This window comes from Dreissena polymorpha, chromosome 1 (genome assembly GCF_020536995.1).
Source record: "Dreissena polymorpha isolate Duluth1 chromosome 1, UMN_Dpol_1.0, whole genome shotgun sequence".
Taxonomy (NCBI): Eukaryota; Metazoa; Mollusca; class Bivalvia; order Myida; family Dreissenidae; genus Dreissena; species Dreissena polymorpha.
The window spans coordinates 182,705,652-182,728,429 of record NC_068355.1 but is presented as its reverse complement, the minus strand read 5'-3'; positions in this window follow the sequence as shown (position 1 = coordinate 182,728,429).

The following is a 22,778-nucleotide window of genomic DNA, read 5'->3' as shown; positions in this document are numbered from 1 at the left end:
CATGTTCTGAAAAAAATGTCACTTTGAGATATATTTTATACTATAACTATGATATAATACTTGCTAATTATTCTATGCTTGATATATGGCTGATATTTAATTGTGATAGTTTACCAGTTGAGTTACAGTATTCTTCAGGTTGACCTCTCCACATTAACCAAGAGTGCAATCACAAAAGCAAGTTTCAATAAATCTCTCGATATAAAACTGCAACAAATGTCAGACTTTCCACAAAATGTGCTTTTTTTTATTCAAGTTGTTTGAATGGCTGTTTTTGTTCTGTTGTTAATTAATTCAAATAGGTTTTAATATTTAAACTACATGTCATATTTCAATCATATCATATTGATTGTAACATAGAAAACAAAATAAACCTTTTTGATTAATTTGTGTGTATGTTAAGTAAAAGTAAATGCCATTTTAAAATCATGTCTTCATTTGTTCGTCTTACTCAAAAGTGACCTTTTGCAGTGGAAAGGCTCTATTGCATAAAATGAACTTTATCGAAAAAGCCCCAAGGCATTTTTTGATTGCTTGTGTACCACATACTTATCAGGGATTTCTTAATTGACTACATGATTTTTTACACACCAGTTCGACCTTCGTTGATATTTTCTAAATTGTGACCTTATTGTTAAGAGTATTTTACTAGTACATGTTGAAGTATTTCTGTTAAGTGTAACCGAATATTTTATAAAATTATTTAAACATGTTTAACTGTCTTTGTAATTAAATTGAATATTTTCTATAGTAGTTCATTCAATTACCATAGTGTTTTGTTGAGCCAAATCACATTATATGAATCATGGTTTAGGGTCAACCACTACTATAATCAGTGGTTTATTTGTAGAGGGATATAATCATGTGTTTGTATATTTGTGTACTTGATAAACCAAGTTTGTTGTTCCAATGTTGCTAAGGTATATATCTATCCCTGAAGTTGTCATATTATTGTACCTTGACTCTGTGTTGCTATCACAATTTAAAAAAAATCAAATTCGTTTTCCGACTTCTATATAACTTCATTATTTTAAACAAGAAATATCTTTTTCAAAGATATACGGCGTTGATGTTAATTGTTTTTGTTGGTTTTAAAGGATCGTCATGAAAATAAGATCAAGTTATGACTCATGTCGGGGATGTTTTTTTCTGAACAATTCTCAGTCGGATGATATGCATATAAGTTTAAATGAGGACGAACATACATATAATAATATCAGAGACCCTACTCCGATACTGTAAAATGTCCAACGAAGGCTAGAATTTGTGAAAACAAGCTTGGAGATAAAGATGTGGTGTGTCACTCTACTTATAAATCGCCTGGTCAACCACACGACATGAGCGCTCCAGATATAAAGTACAAGGAATATCTATAAAAAGACGTGAATTGCAAACATACGATTTCAAAACAGACTATTTTATATAATTAGACGTAGTTAAATTAAAAACTAAATAATGCTCAACGTGCACCACATGTTTATCTTGTATCCGTCGTAAATCTATTATTTAGTTAACTGTATTTTTTTATTGCATACACTGTTTATAACGTTTATACGATTTATTATGGTATATATCGCGATGTGTTCACATATATATTGGATTATATAATTTAAGAGTAGTGTCACTGTGTCTATTTACTGAATAAATAAAATATTTATCAAGCACTCGTTTAATCAGATATGAACAGCTCACATGTGTGGTTAGATAATTACACAATTTTCCTTATATCATGATACTTTTCTATTTCGGTATATTTGTTCTCACAGTGCAATTTAACGATAGGTTGTCAATTATTTCTTTCCATAGAAGTCATGTTATTTTATATCTTGAACGCCTAAAAATGCACACTCAACTGGGATACAAACGAATTCTGTTAGTATATCAGTCCGCGGTCACACTTTTATTCCGTTTAAAATCATGAGAATCATTTATTACAGAGCTTTCATATTGCATTTGGTGGTCGGTATTTATGTGTTGATTTGTGTTTAGTAGGTCAATAGTGACGGCTTTGCCATATCAATATATGTGTCAGAGATTGATTTATCGAAGAAAAAAACGCTTGCAACTCTTTATTGCATATGAACAACGGAAGATATGCGTTATCAATCAACAAATAGCTCGTTACCAAGCATTATGACGTCTATATACGCCCCGCCCCTTTAAGGGGGCATTTGGTAGACATGATATGTCACCCTTGAGAGGATTTTGATAAATATGCTGGTCTATCGTATTGATACCCTTAGAACATTATTTTCTTACCACCTCCAGGATCTATTCAGTCCACCCGACCCCCCCCCCCCCCAGATAACTAAAAGCGGCTTTGTTATATTATAGGGTCTTATTTTTTCGCTACTTTTCTGCTTTCTAAACGAGGAGGCACTTAACTATCTCTAGGTACAAACTACTTTTTACTGTTATATGCACTTGTGTCTCATGAATATTCAAAAGTCGACAAAAGTTGTTTTAGTTCTTTACCTCAGTTTTCATGACGATATATAACCCCGTGGATTTCGATCTTTTTTTAGACCGAATGCAAATAAGCGAGAGAAAAAATATTTCACTAAGTAGCGAATACTTACTATTCTAAAACTGCAATTTTCTTTAAGCATTAATGCTTGTGCGTAAAGCATCGTCCCATATAAGCCTGTTCAGGCTAACCTGTGACGACACTTTACACAAATGCATTAAACCCCGTTTTCCCAGAACGAGGTTCATAACTGCTCCGCTCCTACAAAAATTCACTCAATGTTTATCGTTATATTTTTCTTTAAAATTAAAATCCAAAATGACAAGTTAAAGGTTTGAATATCTTCGTACTTGAATAGAATTCGCATCTGTATTCAGTTTATTTTTCAATTGACAAGTTAACAGATGTTCGTTTTTATTTACAAAACAAAACAACAAAATTTCACTTTATTTAGAAACAATGCTATATTTTTTGGAATTCCGTCATATAACTACAATGTATTGCAGTATATAAATATTCCTTTCACCTGATTTCGGACCCGCGTCGTGTGGATGAACAAATCGTCATGGTTACCACTGGATAATGTTCCGGTGTCGTTATAAATGTAATAAATGCCTTTTCCCAAGCTGTCAGCAAAACTACAAACGATTCAAAGATTTATCTTGATTGATTGATAATCATAAAAAGTGCTATTTTTGTTTGTTTAAGAGCTTAATCTGTTTGTTTAAATATAATGTCTACTTTCTCAATTAAATCTACATTGTTTTTTTTTGCCGTCTGAACGATCTGTGATTAAAGCCAATTAAGAGGAAAACCAAGTATTAAGTCTTATGTTTAGTACTTCTAAAACTGTTGGTACATGTACATGCGTTGTCAGTCAAGACCATTACTTTTAGAAGGTGATTGTGTATGACAAATGCACACGGAAGTGCGGTGCTTCTGTTACCGGTGGCGCTTTTGGGGTACCCGGACGAGCAAGATGGTTCCGTCGTCCTTTCGTATGCACTCCGAACGGATATCGCGTCCTGTCTCGCATCTGACGGCACTATCTCCCGGATATGACAAACGGTCCTGAACTCACAGACCGCATGTGACCTCATTTAACCAATGAAAACGTGTATTCTGTTTTCACGATACGATAAAAATGCCAACGAAAATAAAATAAACATTAATTCATATCTGTGGGTATATTATTTACATTCATGGTGTACATAAGCTGTTCGTACGAGATATAAAGCTCATAGCAGTTACTAAGCCCTTTACATAAACCTTCGTATGGCACTTTTTGTTGTGGGGAGTTTTTATTTAGCATAATCTATTGGGAAGTGTTTAATGATCTTAAATATTTCCGTCTTACGCAGTTTTCGAAGAACACAGACGATAAGGGAAAATGTTACGCCACTTCAATATACGTCTTATGAGCAAGCGATCTTTCTTGCGTAACTCCTATTCGTTCAGAATTATGAGTTGTGTGCTGACCAACATAAGCAATAAGTTCAATGATCTTGCAAACCATTACCTTAATATTGAATATTAAAAATTAACATTTGAAGATAGGTGTTCCTGGAAAAAAAACACTTTAAAAACATCATGAACACTATATTAAGGTTTAATAAAGTAATCTTAGATGCCGGTATATGAAAAAAGTATTTGAATAACATACACGTATACCAAGGAGCCGCGTTCTAGAAAAATGTCCGCCCAAAATGGGTTTTCGTTAAAGATACATGTACTTCATTTAAACAAACTATTCCATAAAAGCGGACACACTGTCGTCCCTGATTAGCCTCTGCGGACTGCACACTCTAATCCAAGACGACACTTAACGCACATGGCCTAAGCTCAGTTGTCCCAGAACCAGGTTCATAAGTGGGATTGGGGCTTTCAGATAGAAGAGAGTTGAATATTATGTTACGGACAACACGCCGCAGTTGTTGAATCTTAAAACTAAAAGACACTAACGAGAAGAATGCACGATTACATTGAAACTAATGCAGTAAACAACAAGTGAAAATGTTTGCAATTACTTCTTTCAAAACAGCATTTTGAAACAAGTATGCATTCTTTCATTATTCGACGGTTTATATAGAGGGGTGTTCTCTTTTTCTATACCTTTCTTATTCTGCACATATATACTGTTATAGTCAATGCAAGTCATGTATCAGGTTTTGTCAGATGAATTGTAAGTACAACGACTTTTTACTTAGCTCAATATACATTTAAGGCTGCGCATACATCGTGCGAGGCAAGTAATCAGCCGTAACATTAATTGATGTTATAGAGTACCATGCTTTCCCAACCATCGACGTAATATTATGACAAACGTTAGCTATACCCTATTTTATTACGTAATTGTGTTTACTTCCGTTGCGTCATTTAACGTTTCTGATTGAATATCAAAAGCAACATGATTTAACATGGACAATTATCCTAACTTTCAGTATACTCGTTGTTTTCGTTGGCAAAGCTAGGTCTCATGTACATGTTTTTATCTATATTAGGCAAGTTGCTTTTTATATGCAGTCAGTATCATTAAATGACCTCCTGGAAGTAATGAAAACGTCAAAATGACGTCATAAGATACATTATAATCTGCTCTGTCTTTACGGTTTGCTTGAAAATGAATGGTGCTCGGTAAGATAAATTTGTTATACGTCTTCTTACTGGCCCGCACGATGTGATACAGGACAGCACACGTATATTAATCACTAACCAATATTAAAGCTCAATTGGTCGTTATCGACTAAGCTACTCCTTAAAAGTAGTTTACTAAATGATTCCTGGGTACGGAAATACGCTTAAAGCCATTTGACTATACCCCAGGGTATTTTAGTATACATCTCCCGTACCCCGTACTTTGTAGTATACTAAAGATTATACCCGGGGTACTTTTAAGTAATACCTGAGCCTACAATGACCAATCGATTTATATCAAAACATACGGAGTAAATAAGAAACCGTGTGACAAATTATACACGGTCAGCATGTGACTTCATTTAAATAAAGATAAACGTGTATTCTCTTCGAGCTAAGATAAACATGCACTGAGATCAAAAACATACATTAATTCATCTCTGTGGGTATATTAGGATTAACATTCAGGGTATACATTTGCTTTTCATACGAGATCTAAAACCCTTCGATTGCGGAGTGCTTATTATTCATAACATAGGAATACTAATCCCTTTACCTTATGAGTATGGTTAGTGTCGATGTTATTAATGAACAAGTTAACTGACTGTAATAATTTATTTATTTATATACCGGTACATTAAATGCATATTCTACCACAGTCGAACACGCATGCATATAAGAATGAGAAGGGAGCTTACCGTGGGCTATTACCCCGATATACCAACGATTGTTAGTATGACGTCACTTTGATTATCCGCGCACTGTTTATGAATGAAGACGACGTCATTTGATTTCATCGTTGTGGTGACGTCACGTTTTCGCGAAAGTGGAGGACGTTCGGTTAATATAATTCGCATTTATAACCTTTAAATCGCGGATAACTTATTAATGAAATTGTGTTAGAATCAAAATAATCGACGTGTAAGCGTTGGTTTTTGCGGTAATAACCAACGGTTCGTCGTTCCGATGCTTGTTACCAAACAACTCGGGCTACGCCCTCGTGGTTTAATTATTACGCATCGGAACTCCAAACCGTTAGGTATTACCACAATAACCAACGCTTACACGTCGATTATTTCTTAAAAAATATACCCGTGAACCGGTAGTTCATACTCATGTTACAACACTTCTGTTTGTATTATCTCTCAATCTACATACCTCAAATAAGCCTTTTCCTTTGACAACTAGGTTTAATGCATTTGCATAAAGTGCCGTCTCATATATGCCTGTTCAGTGTGCACATGCTATTCAGGAAAGACACTTTCCGCTTTAATACATGTAGTAATTTTCGTTGAAAGGAAATCTCTTCTTAAAGAAATCCAGTTTAGACGGAAAGAGTTGTGTCAGATTTGCCTGTGCACACGAACAAGCATTTAGCTCAGTTGTCAAAGATTTAAATAAATACGTACTAAGCATGTCCATATAGTTCTTAGCAATCTTCTTTCATCGTTTCACGTGTTTAATAGCGCAGACTTCTCTAAACATATTACTGTTTGTTTTCTCCGGAAACCACCTTAGTCAATTTTGAAGCGGATTGTATTTTAATTTTTATTTGAACGGCGGCTTCATGATACACATTTTGCAAGAATATGACCAGAATATATTAGATAATATCTTATCATAAGGCATAGCTATGGTCTGTGAGAAAAACCCTGCACGACAATTGGAACATGATGTAACATCCAAAACTGCGTATGATTTAGTCAACACTTGGTCAAAGTCAAGAACCTCGTGAAAACTTTACGCTACGCTCTTGGTAAAATGGATTTAATGCATGCGTAAAGTGTCGTTACAGGTTAGCCTGTGTAGTCTGCACAGGCTTTTCAGAGACGCCGCTTTTATGAAATTTTGCGTTTACACAAAGTGGATTCTAAAAGCCAATCTTGTGTTGGCGGAAAGTGTCGTCCCTGACTAGAATATGCGGACTGCACAGTCTAATCTGGGACGATAATTTACCCACATGCATGCAGACCAAGTGTCGTCCCTGACTAGAATATGCGGACTGCACAGTCTAATCTGGGACGATAATTTACCCACATGCATGAAGCCCAGGTTTTCCAGAACGAGGCTCTATTCTGTACTGTGCACGGAACAGATCACCAAATTATCAATAACATGCACGTGGGCAATTATTTATGGCATACACGCATATATTTAATGAATAAAATCGCGTGTATAATGATAAACGGTAGCCTCAATTTCCCTTAATAACTCGTGTTTCGCTCTCCGAAAAAATACCAAATATGGCTAATGTAGTTTCCAGAGAACACAGACGATAAGGGAAACGCCGTTACGCCTCATCGATATCTGTCTTATGAGCAGTCTTTAAACGACATCTTATTATTGCGTAAGTCATAATAGTTCAGAAACACGAGAAGTGTGCTGACCAATTAAGCAATAAGGTCCGTGATCTTCCAAAGCAATACCTCAATCATGAATATTTAAAAATAAGACATTCATGGAATGAGTGTTCCTGAAAAAAAAAGAAACTTGAAAACATTAATAAAAAAATATATTATATTAAATACAATAATCTTAGATGCCGGTACATAAAAAAGTTAAATCATTTGAATAACATACACGTATACAAATGAGAAGCGTTCTGGGAAAACTGGGCTTAATGCGTAAAGTGTCATCTTAGATAAGTCTTGCAGTCGGCACCGGCTTATCAGCGACGACACTTACCACTTTTAATGAATTTTTTGTTCGTTTAAGGAGATGTCGTCCAAATTTAAAATCCAGTTTAGACGGTAAATGTCGTCCCTAATTAGACTTACACACTTTCGCACATGTATTTAGCCCAGTTATCCCGTAGAGCGGCTCAAACTATAACGGGGCATATTCTCACTCCTGAGAACAAGGACCAATGCACTTCCATAGAGGAATTTTAATGTAAAATTCCTTTCTTATAAGGAAACGTAAGTTATAGTAAATTTATAAATAAGAAACATCGATATGCTGTAATAAGAAATCTTTATTTCGAATATCAGAAGAATTGTTTTAATGGCATCTTATACTTGTTTTAATAAATTGTCTTACAATTTTTCTTTAATGTTATGGAAAACTATGTGAGTGTTTTAATGAAAATATGCTTTCGTCCCTGTACCAAACTGTAGCTGTGTACGCGGCCCGCTAGGCTCACTCGGTAACTCTACTTGTCTGTATAGCGAGAGATTTAGGGTACATTTTGCACATGCCGGTGACAATTACGATGTCTTAGCGGTTCTTTATACGGATTTTTGTTCATCACATACAAACGTTACAGGTTTGCGCTAACTTACATTTTATATGTGTGCTTTTGAATCTGATCCACGTTAAATTACATAAAGCAGGAGTGCATGATGCTGTTTTCATATGGCCCGGCATCTGATATTGTTTTATATACATGTATTTAAGAACATGTTCAAACATTCAGTGCAATTATTTGTCAAACAATATTTAAAAACAACTTTTAAAATAAAAAAAACCCAACAACATATAATTGCGCTTATTGAACGTTGGCATAAAGTATTTAAAATACCCGTTTAAAGTATATTTTTAACGCCGCATATGCAAATGCATAAAAAGGACGTCCAAACCAATGGGCTGTATGAAAATTGATATGTTTTACTATTGTTGGATCATAACCGAACGCATTGCCTTCTTGAAATGGATACAAACCTGACCGAAGCTTAAAGCCTTACGAATAAACACCTTGATTAATCTTGTATACAAAGAGTATGCATATGTCAATTGAATTTGGTGAGAGTTATTATAATCCGCTTTTTCACACTGAGTACAATAATATACTTTAAACAAAAAATAAAAAATATATATTTCACATCAATTTGGCGACTGAGAGAGCTTGGGCCGTTAACCACTGCGGCCTCAAAACAAATTGTTATTAATTGCTAAGCATATTACGCTACACGATTTTTAATGACAATATAGCGCCGTTGAAACGTGTCCAGAAAGCATAAAGACGCCATGGGAACACCGAGCGTGTATGTGCATATCGAAGTTTATGAGGTCCTACCGCGCCGGAGGCTGCATTATGTGTGTACCCGGAGTATGTCCGAGCACTAATAATTAATTTACTGACTCGACTCACAAAGTCGTAATTAACTTTTAACTACAGATGCAATTTCCAGCTACCCAGTATTTAAGTGTTTGCTAAAATACATTCAATGGTGACCACCAAACGAAATAGGCCTTGGGCGTGGATCGAACCCGGGGCGCCAACGTGAGAAGCTCGTATACGAACCAGCGTTAAACGGACATCTTGCTTGGTGGAACAGCAATAGCGCCCGAGGGAAGTACCCCAATAGTACCGACAATAGCAATGTCGAGGGAAGTACCTCTAAGTAAAACCCGAAGTTCATCTTACTGGTGGCGTCAACAACAGCAACTCGGAAGAACGCAACGATACACCGATGAGACGCAGACGCTGGGTTTCCGCGGAACGACGCAGAAATGGTTCCTGGATCGCTTGAGACTACGACAATCTCACTGCATTCCGTCCATCGGGGTCCATTAATAAACTGTCCCGCCGATGGCGTGCTTATGCATTATCTATTTTCGTTGAAAGTTTTTTATATGATTACAGAAATCTATAAATTTAGATAAAACGTGTAAATGAATCATTTATGTATCATTAATGTTCAGAAAATGATTTGTCGAGTTGATGAAATTCTTTTTGAATTGACATTTTTATCGAACAAAAATTTCCCAAGCATGGTTTTCCAAACAGATTTCAAAGAAAATTAATTTATAGTCCCATTCGTAGTACGGGGGAGGTAACAGTGCTGTTTACTGGCTTTATTGATTTTCATTAATAACGTTTGATGAAAGTATTAAAAGTACAAATTACTACGCCTACAAGCTTTCATAAGTAATATATACTGCTACAACAGTAGGTGTTTAAAAACAGATCAGTGTAACAGTTTTTGCGGCATGTATAACGGCTCGCACGTCTAGTTGGACGCATTGCACACAATATTTCAGAATTTAATATGATTTAACTTTTTTATTTTCCGTCGCTTACAAATAATAGTACTTGATTAACGATCTGTTAATATGTTTCACGTTCTATTAATATAGTTCGCGAGTGTACAGACTTCCCGCTTTCCGTTGTAATTTGCGTTTCCGTCTTATCAGTGGAACATTATACAAAAATTACGAAATCTCGTGATTGCATATGATACAAATGTAGACTTTCGTAGACCTACATCTATACGTATATTGACTATACATATACTTAGCTATGTGTAATATATATATTTACACTGATTATCGATACTGGTTAGATAAAGCTGTGTACGATATGACACAAGGCTCTCATTTTACTCAACGACAAAGGACATCATTCGTTCTTTTTACGAAACTGTTTGGCCCTTTTCACTGTGTTTGGCATTTTCAGTACCTAACTATCGTTGGACCTGAAAATAATTCGCGAATCATGAATATTTCATGACAATGGGGGAAATTTTCCGTGCGAACGTATTAAAAAGAGATATGTATTATTCTATTGTTTATACGCTTGTAAAGGTTAAAAATAAAGTACATATTGCCATTTCCGTTCACTTAAAACCCTTTCCGCGGATATGGGCCCTCTGCGGTCTTCAATCATATCCCTTGCGACGAAGGCAGCAAAAGTGCCTCTTGTTGTGAAATTTATGTGATTATTGAGCAACTGATATTATTTAGCAAAATTATTTTCAAGGAAAATGTATACTTTTGTTTATCATTATTCGGCATAGCAACGGAATTTATTTACATTTTTGGTACGAAATACGGAGGAACGAATAGATCTAAAAGAAGCTATTTTCACGAACTCATAAATTATCGACGCAGAAAACAACGCGGAAATATTTCGTGCATTTCCAATAAACGACCATAAAGCTCCATTCTGCAACAACAACGATGAAAGTGTGGTAGGCCTTTTGAATAATGATTTCATACTGTTTGTTAACCATATATTTAATAAATATGATTATAGGTGCTACCTAATTTACGGGCAAAAGCTTTTTAAGTTTTTTTGATAACCATGTATTATTAATAAATATATGGACATGATTGTGTTCAAAATATGATAATTGTTGCAATAATTTAGTAATGCATCCAAAAAAATCAATCTTAAAACGAGTTACATGTTCCAAGCTTGAAGATCTAGCATCTTATATATTTTTTTTGTTTTCTAGCCACAGGAATTTATAGACCAGTTCACGCGTGACGTCACGCGCACCTGCGTGTTTACATCCGGGCTTCATGTAGCGTAATTGCGTACCGTTCATGGAAAAGACACAGTAACCAACAAAGTTCATTTCTGATTTCTTTGCGTTTTATTTCTGCTTATTAACACAACACAACGTTTCCAAAATGTTTGTCAAATACAAGATACATGCGAAGCCCGCAATGGGCCCATCCCGCGAAAGCCAGCAATAATGCGACTTGTATGTTCGGCCGTTTAAGTAAGACTGTCCTTTATACAACGCAGATGCCAATTTATACAATAATGGACAAATAAATTGGGTGACGGCTGTCTGGATGATTGACTTTAACATGAGTTGAATTACCTGATACGGGATGGCTTTATGTGTGACTTACACATCTTGTGCATATATATGCCAATAATTAAGCGAGACCACGTTTGTTTAACTGCATATATGAAAGTTCACCTGTCATTTAACATGAAAATATACACAAATTAACAGTGCGCACGTGCTTACCATAGACATAACTAATTAGTGAACCCAGCCATGGGCAATAACTTGGTGCATTTTTTTCGTCTAATTTGACGACGACATATGATGCCCATTTATGCATTTCTTCATGAAGACAGATATTATGTATTCAGTTACACCGAACAAGGAATATACATGAAATACACCAATTATGCGACATTAAATGCATCAATTATGCGACACACCTCATTTTCATTAAAGAAAGATTTTATATTTTATGATTTAAAATCTTTAGAAAGATCAAATCCTGAATGACAAGTGTTTTTACAATATCATGTATCAATGTTAAATGACGTTGATCGATTGTCCACGTAACACTACAGGCGTTGTTTGACTAGTGACCTCCTGTGCTGTCCATTCGAAGAAGGTATTGCCCGGGTTGAATATGTACCTGTTGCTGTCAAGTAGATGTCTTGGTTTGTTGTTTTCTGTCTATGTTGATTCATGGGTGATGTTATCTACCATTGCTGTCGTGAAGAAGCTCTATCTATCGCCAAGCTGTGTAGGCAAATCGCACGTGGTCGGTTGCACTCATCTGCGTATCAAGGTTCACATCGAGGCTGGATATGTCATCGTGGTTTCTGTTGTTTTTGTCGCTGAACCAGCCGTCATCACGTCGTTGTTTCTGTTGTTGAATCCATCGTGATATTGTCTCTGGATATGGTGTTGATGCGTACCGCGTTGCTTATCAATTGTGACGTATGTTTAAACCTTTGTGATCGCATTGTTGTTTCTGTTGTTGTTGATTGTACTTTTGTTCTTGGTTCCAGCGTCTTCATTTCTCTTGGGACATTAAGATCTTCTATTGGCCATAATGCTCACGAGGTATTAACTATAGCAGTGTTCTCCTTGATGTCTTAGGCCTCGGAAGTATCATTCCAAATGCGTTATCTACGCACGTCAAACAGTTGAACGGCTGCATCTACTCTATAGTGTTTAACGTCACAAGTATTGTGTCCAGTGTTGCGTCACTTGTTGTCCTTCGAAATCTTCTGGCGTTGGTCTTCTTTTAGCGATAGAACCAGGTATTCACTTTGAGAGTAAACGCCGTGATGTTCCATTCTAATTATGTTGTTTGTTTCTTCTATTCGTTGTGGAAGGCGCTCTCTCGCGAAGTCGCTCTTCTTCGGCGTTGTCTCCAAATCTCGATATTTTTATCTGCGTCGTGGTGATACAAGTATCAGTTGTTCAAAATCATGGCAAACATTTATAAATATCCCCTTATTTATTGTTAAATATCGTCATGACAACTTACTGTGATATCTTATTCAAAAAAATAAATTATTTACAACGAAAAAATATTAGTCAATTCCTCAAAACAAACTTCGGATAAGTACATGACAGTTTGACATCTGACAAGCCATTTACTTAATATGACTTGTGTACCGCCTTAGGCATAATCATTTTACGCACGTGCGGCCAGTAAATTTTGACAGGCGCGCGCCACTTTATTGACCTAGAGTAATGGATAATGATAGACGTACCTGTTCATAAACCTCATCTTTATCACTATAGTTTTGCCGTTGGGCATAGATTTATTGACATGTTTGACCTGTGCACTTGTAAAAATGCGCAAATATGACAAGGCAGACTTTAATATATATGCATTCATAATATAAGAACACGTATCGGTACACTTCAAAATTCAGGTCTTTGCTCCTAATCGAACTACTCAAATAATTCTTATGCGACATCGCATCTTCTGTCCATAGCGTAATTTGCTTCGATGGCACAGGGATAAATTCTCTAACTCATGAGGACGCTAAGGTTATCAGAACCTCGGGCTCGGTATGTCCGAACGCTGATCAGTCAGCCGTGCTCATAAAATATAATTGTAACCCTTAAACAATTATATTAGAAATTTAATGCGTACATATCGTTATATTTTAACTGCGCTATACGCGTCAGATCGCATTAAATTTTTACTTAAAATTACTCAAGACCTTCAATATTACCGATATCCTACATATATTTGCATCAACACAATGACGTATATACATATTTACATAATATTTTTTTGTGTGTCTGCCTTATTCATATTCGCAATCAACATTATTTTTCTTATTTTCCTATTTTCTTTCTTTTACAATTCGGAAAACTATTTTTAAATTTTCCTAATAATTTTATCTATTCGTCCTCTTTAATTTTCTTTATCATTCTTATAAACAAAACCCGCCTTATTTTCTTTATTAAAATAATAAACAAAACTGTCTTAAATAATCTAAATTCCTAAATTCTTAATTCTGCCAATGTAAAATACTAGGTAAATTCTTTGAATATTTGTATCATCTCCGAGTTTTTTCTACTATATTAATAAATAAAACCACCGCCAAAGTTTCTTTATTAAAATAATAAACAAAACTATATAAGATATTATTATTTCCTTGTACGTTTTAATTAAATGGAACTTTACAAAAAATACCAACAATTTAAAATGGATTTGTGCGCAAAAAACGCACGTTCGTATACAATCTTTATTATAATCATACACAATTTATATAAAATTGTTTAAATATTCTCAATGATTTGTTCGCCTCTAATTTCATTATTTCTATAACTCATAAAAATAATGTAAAACTCAAATATCTCTTTTTATTCTCAATTCACCGTTATTTATAAAAATGTACCGATAAATGCAAAATTGGCATGATTTTGATATTTGTAAAATTTGTTCGTACATAATTTATTATCAACACTATTATTTTTAACATCTAACTACATTAAATTCTTAAAAACAATTCTTAAAAATTTCGTTGTCATGACGCCTTTTACTTTAATTTTCTACTTTATAAATTTTGAAATTCCCTCTCCAAGTTTGCCATAATTGTTTTAAACAACTGACCTGAATTCATGTCGCGTTGTGGTTGTGATGTTTTCATTTTTTCGGCACGTGATCGCACTTGTGATCGTACTTCGGTCGTATCCATGGTACACGGCTCCATAAAATGTACTGTGTAGCGTAATTGCGTACCGTTCATGGAAAAGACACAGTAACCAACAAAGTTCATTTCTGATTTCTTTGCGTTTTATTTCTGCTTATTAACACAACACAACGTTTCCAAAATGTTTGTCAAATACAAGATACATGCGAAGCCCGCAATGGGCCCATCCCGCGAAAGCCAGCAATAATGCGACTTGTATGTTCGGCCGTTTAAGTAAGACTGTCCTTTATACAACGCAGATGCCAATTTATACAATAATGGACAAATAAATTGGGTGACGGCTGTCTGGATGATTGACTTTAACATGAGTTGAATTACCTGATACGGGATGGCTTTATGTGTGACTTACACATCTTGTGCATATATATGCCAATAATTAAGCGAGACCACGTTTGTTTAACTGCATATATGAAAGTTCACCTGTCATTTAACATGAAAATATACACAAATTAACAGTGCGCACGTGCTTACCATAGACATAACTAATTAGTGAACCCAGCCATGGGCAATAACTTGGTGCATTTTTTTCGTCTAATTTGACGACGACATATGATGCCCATTTATGCATTTCTTCATGAAGACAGATATTATGTATTCAGTTACACCGAACAAGGAATATACATGAAATACACCAATTATGCGACATTAAATGCATCAATTATGCGACATTCACTGGTAGTCAAAAAGCAAACATAAACACAGGCGAGAAATAGAGCATGGTAGTCGCGATTATATTTAGATTTTATTTGTAAACATGCCAACAGGATGTTGCGCGCCTGGGTGCACACAAAGGCAAACAAAGGGAGGCGATATTCATTTCTATCGCTTTCCTAAGAATGAAGAAAGACGATGGAAATGGATAATTGCAATGAAGCGCATGCAGTTCGACAACCCAAACAAACTGTGGGAACCACTTCACAATGAACGACTATGCAGCCTTCATTTTGTATCTGGTACGTCTCTTAAAATAATAATGACAATAATAATAAAGGGATAAGTTCTTGTTTTTTTTTTAACTTTAATGCTGGTAAACCTTTAAATAACACTCGTGGTTGACAATGTGGCAAATAACGTTACTATTGATGAACATCTGAGCAACAAGTACACCTTGGTGTACATATATAGTCACTTTTAAGTACAAAGTACAAATGGGTAATTTATTTTCAAACGTTACTATAGAATGAAAAAGGTACACAATATCACTGATTACTATATAGTATCTTTGTTTATCAGGTCAGCCATCAACAGATGCCAACCATCCTGATTATGTCCCAAGCCGCTTCCACTTCACGCCAATACTGGTGCAGACACCAAAAGCCATGGACCGGTATCAACGTGCCGTAAAAAGAAGGTGCCTCGTTTTTTCTCCGGAGCCAGAAAAAGAGAACACTCCTCTCCCCGAAGATTTACAGACAGCCGCCCTCGGCTTGCTAGATCTTGGTGTATGCCTTCCAAAATACCAAACTACAGGTAAACTACATGTACATTAGTTTATTACAATATCTCATACAAAATCCTTTGAATTCTTAATTTATGTGTCTTCTCCTGTTAATGTAAGTAAACAAATATGCATTATTTCGAACCAAATATCAGTATTATCTTATTCTTTTATAGAGAAAGCTTTTCTTTTTAATAGACATCATTTCTTAACTCGTTACATCCTTTATGTATAGTATACATAGGCCTACTAAATTGCAGGTACTGACCCTGATCCAGATCCTATCATTATGGAACTGGGTGAACTAAAGAAGAGTCACTCCATTCTTCAAGAGGAATACCAGCATCTCCTAAACGAGAACAGGGCTTTGAAGGATACAGTGGAAGCTTCCAAGTTCACGTACCGAAACTTGAACAATTCTACAATGCTTACCTTGACAGGATTGCCAAGTGTTAATTTGTTCAGATTGATCTTGTCCTTTGTGTGTCTGTCATTGAAACCAATGGGGAAGTTATGTGCTGGTAACATTCTCCTTATGGTTTTGATGAAACTAAAACTAGGATTGACAAATAAAGACTTAGCATTGAGGTTTAAGGTAGCCCCTACCCAGGTCTCAGCCATCATAAACAATGCCATCCCTGTGATTGCAGACAAGCTCAGTTGTTTGATATGTTGGCTGCCAAAGGAAGAAATAATTAAAAATCTGCCTAAGGCTTTCAAGAGGCATTATAGAAAAACCAGGGTGATCATAGACTGCAGTGAATTATTTATCCAGCGCCCATCCAACCTGAATGCGCGAGCAGAGTCTTGGTCTAACTATAAACATCATAACACTGCTAAGTTTCTGATTGGCATTGCACCGCATGGAACTGTGACCTTCTTGTCTCGGGCATGGGGCGGACGCGTGTCGGACAAGCAACTGACTGCGCAATCAGGTTTTTTTGATAAACTAGAACCAGGAGATTTGGTAATGGCAGACCGAGGATTTCTCATAGCTGAAGAACTTGCAGCTTATAATGCCTCCCTCGCTATTCCACCCTTTGCCAAGGGAAAACAACAGTTCTCCCAGAAGGAAGTTGAGCATGCGCGTCGACTGTCGCAACTGCGAATTCATGTGGAGCGAGCCATAGAGCGTATTAAGCGCTTTCAGATATTGAAAAACGTTATTCCATTAACGATGACACGCCATCTGGATTCGATTTTGACAATATGTTGTGCCATTACCAATGTATTGCCAAAGCTGGTAAAGTAATAAGACACTGTTTGACTTAAAGTGATACATCGAATGTAAAAACATCAAGTGTGTGTGATAATCTTTATTAGCATGGCCATAGTACATAATGTGAATTTGTACTGTGTATGTTCAAATATATTAACATGTGCTTTTGTTCAAATATATTAACATGTGCTTTTGTTCAAATATATTAACATGTGCTTTTGTTCAAATATATTAACATGTGCTTTTGTTCAAATATATTAACATGTGCTTTTGTTCAAATATATTAACATGTGCTTTTGTTCAAATATATTAACATGTGCTTTATGTCAAATGAAACGGGCATATAGGATGCAAATTGATTTGTCTTCAGTGTTTTATTTACATAGTATTGCAATAAAGAAAGAAGTATGGATTGAAATGTCATTCTTTTTATTCCAATACACCAACAAATAAGATTAACATGAAGTTAACCCATTTATGCCTAGTGTCCTGAAAAAAGGACATTGCAAACAGCGTAGACCCAGATGAGACGCCGCATAATGCGGCGTCTCATCTGGGTCTATGCTGTTTGCTTAAATGAATTTCTTTATGAAATATTCTAAATATCAAAATAAATACACTTGACACCCCTAATTTTGGAAATAAATTGATCTGATTTAGAAGGATGGGAGAGTCCACTGGGCATAAATGGGTTAAGTTGGTTTTTTACACACAAAAATACGTTATTAAAGGAAATACATTCACAAGCCTACATGAAGGCAAACACAACAAATATTCCAACACTTAAGTTCACCTTTATGATTTCTTACACAATATGATACAACCAAGTTATGTTTGTGAGTTGGTGGTTAACACAAATCTATATATTCCAACAAACTGATAAACAATAGTACAAGATCAACCGGGCATATAGGTATGCGAGCAGTCAATTTTTCCTTTGCAGATTAATATATGCAAATGTTAACACTATCGAGCAAACTTCTGCGCAATCACCTCTGGCACAATGTGATTGAGGCAGAAAGCTGTGCACTTAACAACCAGTTTGTCAACAAACTCTTGATCAAAAAGCACAGTCTGGCAATGGATGCCTTGATTTGTGTAAACCACAAAGTCACAATACTTCTTATTTGCTACATACATCTGATATTGCACTTGACTGTAATATCTGTGATTAGATTTCAGTTTCAGTGTCCCTTTTTCTATATAAAATGTAGCGTCAATGTCAGGAATTTCCTTTACATGAAGGTCTCTGTGCTTGAATGAGCATTTCACTTCGACAAGACCTTCACTGTGGCATGCGCATGTCCTGACACCATCCGGAGAAGCAGCGAAAAGGGGGAACCTTGGGTCAACTACAAGCCCACACTCCCTTAATTGAAAGTGTTCATGTAAACATTCCATTTCCCGTTTGTACTCCTCCTTTGCCTTCCCCTCATACCTCAAGCCAAAGGCAACACTCTCAATATGGGACAAATTTGACTGCTCCCGCTTCATCACCTTGTTTATCACGGCAAGAGGCGCAGTCTGCGGTTTGAGCGTCAAAATGTCATGCGCCACTGTGGCCGTCACACGCCCTTCACGGTGCCGTTTCCACAACAAACTGTTGTTCTGGGCACGGGTCATGGTCTCCAAGTTTTCGCACTGCTGGGGAGTGGCCAAAAAGTCTTGAACAAAGGCATCGAAGGTCCATTGCATTTCCCCCTCATTGTGGGCTTCTTGGGGAAGAGGCCTGTTCAGAAGCTGCAAAAAATAAACAAAAATCCCATGGATATCGAATGCATTAAATTAAATAAATATTACGCTTTTACAGCTTCTATGTTGAAAACTAGGAGAAATGACATCATGCTTGAAATGCTCACGGTTTAATGAAATGTGCAGGTGTCAAAAGAATGAAGTATACATATTTTGTCTCTGATTATTTGTTGATTGCTCTACAAATGTTGCTTTTGCATAAACTGAAGTACATCACAAAAAAAAATGCAGCATAGATTGATCACATCCAAAAAGAAATTGTGTTTTTATTTTCATGGTAACATTTGCATCAAATGATGCAAGATAGATAATTGGGGAGTCTTAAGTTACCCTGTAATTTAATTATGCTCTTTATATCTCAGCATAATATTGCAGAAAACTAGCAATTACACTGCATTGTACTTACCGGTGGAAGATCTTCGTCCTCTGAAGCGCTGTCTGTATCAGAGTCACCCTTTGTGAGACACCCCGCACTAGGGCAAATTCTCCGAAGCTCCTGCAGGAATCTTTGCTTCTCCTCTTCATCGAGTTTACACTCCTGATGAGGCCTTGGCTTGTTTACTTTCAGCCTTGCGGATTTGCCATGCTTGGGCTTCGTGAAGTCCATATCCACAATTCGCTTTGGTGTTACCTGAATTTTTAAGAAAACATAATTTATCTCACTATAAATTGAATGCAATATTTTCTGAAAAACCAGAGAAAGCAAAAGATTTAAAAAAAAAGTGTTTTGCTGCCACTACAGCAGTGCAGTGGTCAGCTTCACTTGCAATTTATGTGGAAATTTTATTAAGGCGACCAAATATAATGTATGGAATATGGATAAATTTGGTTTAGTTTAGGTGAAGTATGATTTTGAAAAGCAATTATTTCTGGTTTTCCTCATTTCGGTTGTGTTCGTATTTATTTTCAAGTGTAGTAATGAAATTGAAAGAGGAGACGCTCTTAATAAGGGCATGGTATAATACCTTCTTCCTAAATGACCGGTTCCATGTACAGGCCTCACTGGTCTTGGAATTGCTGTTGACTCGCAGTCTGCCAATAGCTTCAAACTTGAAGAGCAGGGCTGCAATGTGGCTGCATGCTTCACCCAATCTGAAAAACAAAAGTAACTGATAAATGAAGATTTTATGTGTTGTGTTCTGCATACAGCAGGAAATCATCAGTTGACATGCTATGGTTCTAATCTAAATATTAGTCCTCGCCAGTATTGACTTTTACTATAAGTGTCCACGCTCAATGATCATGTAATTGTATAGAAATTAATCGACATTGAGTAAAACAAATTACTGTTTTCATATTTAAACAACAAGGCTATTTACCCAGCTTTGCATGTGCAGTGTGCAGATATCACTCCTCCTTTGACCTTGTCAATACTGACCCAGGGTTCATGGGGCTTATCGTTGGCTCTCTGTGATGGGGCAACCTTAGTTTTCAAAAAGCAGATGGGACTATCCTCGCCAACAGATAGTACTGCACAAGTCTGAACATGTCCTGATACAAAATAATTGTACCCATCTAGAGACTTCATTGCCTTCATTTTTTCTCGAGTGTACTGCCCCGGTGTGTTGATGAGATAGTGGTAGATATCGCCATATTCCACGACTGGCCAACTCTTAACGTCCTCACACCACCCATTTAACCTGTTCAAATATGGATCTGGTAACGGCTTCCCATTAAATGTCAACTTTTCTTCGTATCTTTCTTGCGCTTTTGTGTCTAGCGATTGAAAATACTTCGACCATCGTTCGCTTTCCGTGTTGCTCGCCGCCATTACTGGTTCTTTTTGACTACCAGTGCATTGCGCATGCGCGAAAATCGGGAATCAAAACAATAACAATGAACTGGCCTATAGCTGGTTCGGTGTCTGTGGTATAGTGGATGGGGTGTCTGCTAACTGGCTTAGTCACTGGAGGTCTCTGTATTGATCCTTTAAGTGGGAGCATTCTTTAGATAACCCTAAAGACATACTATGGCGTACCATTTGGGTTGAAAGTCAAGAAGACCTACACGTTAAAAAGAGAAATGTACGTCGAAGTACAATAAGTACGTCGACATGAATATAAAATACACTTCAAAGTATATATTTGTACGACAAAGTACAATTTGTACTTGGACATACATGTTTGTACTTCTACGTACACATTTTCTGAACAGCCAATCAAAACACTAGTCTCTTGAGCCGCTTTTCCTTCAGATTTATTCATAATAAATGTTTAAAACTTTAGTTGAGGACAAAATGAATAAAAATATCAGAATGGCAAAATAACGTCACATAGAAGTTTCAAGTATTTAATGCATTGAAATAGATTATATACAAATTTGAAGAAGATTCAATTGTTACCTTTTTAAAATTAAAATTGTTCAGCATATTGTGTGTCTGAAATGATCATGCGGGGCGGAGTATCACGACCGTCCAGCGCATTACTGTGTTGGAAATTCCCAACGGTAACCAGTTACCAAGCATTAATGGGATAAATAATGTATTATAAACTCCCCGTTGGTGGTATTTTGTGATAACCATAACTTGCATAAAACAGAGGTTAATTCCGCCACGCCAGGTCAATAAATACGCACAATATCTATGAGTTAGCGGTCGATAGTCGCATAATTTGGTATAAATTATAATAATAATAATGTTTCATAAATACGCACAATATCTATTAGTAAGCAGTCGATTGTGGCATAATTCGGTATAAATAATAATAATAATGTTCAATGTCAAAATCTCTAAAAGCAACAGACGTAAGGTGTCTTCTGATTGGCTAACACTCAAGGGTCGGTGAAAATTGTATGTCGAAGTACATTTCTCGATCTACTTAGTAGGTCTTGCAGACTTTCGACGTCATGGTACGTCATATAGACACTAAGTACTGGTCCTACTCAGGAAACAGTTTGTTTCATCAAATGTCTCAATTCAACTTGACAGCTTGCTAAAGCAGTTGCATTTAGCATACAGTACACTGATTTAACATAATCAAAATCATGTGATGTGTCAAATCAATTTTGATTGACAAATTTGACAGGATTTTTGTTTAATCCAATAAGTTTTAGACTGTCAAATAACACACACTACGTATTGAAAGCCATACCTGGAGCTTTCGTCTGTATATCACTGACTTCATCAGAAGAATGATTTCTACTGTTGGGAAACGTTAACACCACTAATTGTCTTCTTATTTATTATCAATGTATAATTATGTGTAACAGCATAACAACATACTTGATTCGCAATTAAAATATTTAATAAATACAGGTATCTTGCAGGTTTCTAATTTTCTTTCGCAAACTATTGTTGAATAGTTTAAATTTTGTCGCCACTAAAAAACTAGCCATTTTGTAGCAATTCTAAAATCACAGTCTAACTGCATACACTTAGCTCTATAGTTACAATATGAATGCAAATATTAGAATGCATCATGTTATATCATCCATTTTTTTTTATTTAAACATTCAAATAACACATAACACAGTACATATATAAAAAGGTATGTGGTATTGTGTGGAGATACAAAACACTTCACATCATTTATTTTCACATAAAATAATAGTTACAAAATAAGTAAAACTAAAACACAATCATCAACCTACATTTCAAGAATATTTA